At 35.2% G+C, this 2,712-nt stretch overlaps 1 pseudogene; it reads left to right on the top strand.

Moving 5' to 3' along the window:
• Positions 1 to 481: 481 nt before the first annotated feature.
• LOC100597341 lies at positions 482 to 1,183 on the top strand (annotated as a pseudogene).
• Positions 1,184 to 2,712: the final 1,529 nt, after the last annotated feature.

The raw sequence follows: 2,712 nt of genomic DNA, 5'->3' as shown, positions 1-2,712 counted from the left end.
CCCTTGTTTTGGTAGACCACATCCTCCAGTCACTTTTCCAGTGCTGCATAGAAGGCACTTTTTGAGTCCTAACATGTTTGAAAACATCTTTAGAGCTACTAATGCACTTTGCAGTGCCTCATTTTAATATGAATGGGAAGCCAAATATCATCATATATTTGAAGAAGGCCTCTGATATATTAAAAAAAAAAAGTCAAAATAAACAGAAGACTTGGAGAGGAAAAACATAGATCCAAAGCTAACAATAAAATGTTCCAAATAGGTAAATAATATCCTCAGACAGATGAGAGACGCTGCATCTGTGAATCAAGAACAAGATACTATATGAACTTGCTGATGGTGAACACGTGCAGCTTCCTGGAATGTGGCATGCCCACCTAGCTGTACACATCTCTTTAACTGTATTCTTTGTGGTATCTTTTATAGTAAACCAACAAACGCATTGAAAACATATGCTTGAGAGATAGATGCCACTGAAACTATGAATAGCACAAGAACTTCACTTGATATTGAACAGTATTCCGATACTGAGGTACAGAAACACCAAATACTAAGTCTGGAAGCATGGCAAGACAAGCTTATTAAAGAAAGCATTTGGATACTGTTCATAAAGGTGAGAGTGGACTGAGGATGTTTTTTCCTCTATATGGAAAAGTATTAATAGTTGAGATGAAATGGTTTGCAGACCAGGGACACAGTGCAGTTGGTGTGAAAATCAGTGAACTTGAGATACAAGAATTTTTTACAGAGCAAATCTTCCTTACTCAGAAGAACCAATCACTAAAATTCCTGAAACCAAATATATAAGAGTTCTTCAGGGAACATTTCATTGTACTGTTGCAGCATTTTTTATCTTCCCAGAACAAATATTGGCAAATTTGACAGGATTTGGAATAGAGGAGCATTAGTTACCATTAATCCAGGTGGACTGTGAATGCTCTGCAAGTATAATGTCATTCCTCCTGAGAAAACGGTTTCAGTACCTCATGTGTATTCTTTCTTACGATTCAAGTAAAAACATGCAGCCCACCATTTTTATGTTCCACATGCTTAAATTGAAAGGTTTTTTGGTACAATATGCAGTATTTACTGTCTTGGAAATGCTGATGCTTTTGAAGAACAACATAACAGTTGGGGAATTGACTACATTTTTGGAAAGATATATCTACTTACAGAAAAGTAAATGAGACATAAATAAAATCAAGTAACTGAGCAATTGAAAATTATGCCGAGGCTGGGCACAGTGGCTCATGCCTGTAATCCATCACTTTGGGAAGCCAGGGAGGGAGGACTGCTTGAGATCAAGAGTTGGAAGCCAGCCTGGGCAATATAGTGAGACCTCATGTCTACAAAATATAAAAATAAAAATTTAGCCTGGCATGGTGGCATGTGCCTGTAGTTCCAGCTACTCAGGGGGCTGAAGTTGGAGGATCACTTGAGCCTGAGATGTTGAGGTTGCGGTGAGCCTGACTGTGCCACTGCACTCCAGCCTGGGTGACAGAGCAAGACGCTGTCTCAAAAAAAAAAAAAAAAAAAGAAAGAAAGAAAAAAAAGAAAACAAAGAAAGAAAAGAAAATTATTCTAAGGCCTGAAAATGTAATAGATGAATTTTTAAAACTTGTTTATAAATCATACCATAGATCTTTGCTTAAAAATGCATATAACTTTTTAGAAAAAAAAACACATACTAAAAAAGTTAAAATAGTGCCTTTGGAGGAGAGTATGGTGGGTGAAAGGTGAAAGATTAAACTAGTGTGTCTTACTGACAGATTGCAAGATTTTTTATCAATCAGCATGTATTACTTCTATAATTAAAAAATAAAAATGTAATGCATATTACTTATCTATAATAGACATAGAAAAACTGACATTCTTTATGAAATTTAGAATGATTGAAGAAATGTAACACATAATAAGGTTCAAAGTGGTCCCAAAAATTATGTAAAAGATTTGCTTTTATTATAAATCTTTATCTTTTACTCAAATCCTGGCATCCCTTTTCACGTTTTCTCCATATATAATTATACATGTAACATAATCAAGAAATAAATTTTAATTGAACAAATCAATCTATATGGAACAAAATATTATTCCCAAACTGTAAGAATAAATTTTTTAACAGTTTTTAAAAATATACTATAAAAATAACTATCAGCGCACAAGACATAGATCCTGGAAATTTAAATACGACATAAAAAAGAATCAGTCTCGTATTCTCTCTTGTTGGTTAATATCACATTGGTGGATATCGCCTAGTGTTCTCAACGTTTAGTCTACCCCCAAATCACCTGAAGACTGTAGGCTGAGCTTGGAAGAATACACACAGACATTTATCCACTCTCTCTCCTGAAACCCCCTTAAAATAATAGTAAGGGATTGTTTTAAGCCTTTATTGTGACAGAGACCCAAACAAATAAAGAAAAGGACATATGAGAAAACAAACACAAGGCTATGAACAGAAAAAAAGAACTCACAAAAATTAGAATTCCTATGCTTAGAAAAATAAGAGAAGAGGGAAAGTGGATAGAGGCGTGGCCAACTGACTTAGCTCATGTCAGAGAAAGATGCGCGTGGGTTCACTTCTCATTGGACTACTCCTACACAGTCATTTTAGCCATCAACAAACGCTTGGTGACATCTCTTATCTGTTCCATGTTCATCTATTCGTGTTCATTTGTTCTGTGTTCATCTGTTAAGGGTCTTAAGGCTTGT

This window comes from Nomascus leucogenys, chromosome X, assembly GCF_006542625.1.
Source record: "Nomascus leucogenys isolate Asia chromosome X, Asia_NLE_v1, whole genome shotgun sequence".
NCBI lineage: Eukaryota > Metazoa > Chordata > Mammalia > Primates > Hylobatidae > Nomascus > Nomascus leucogenys.
This window is presented reverse-complemented; position numbering and strand designations above follow the sequence as displayed.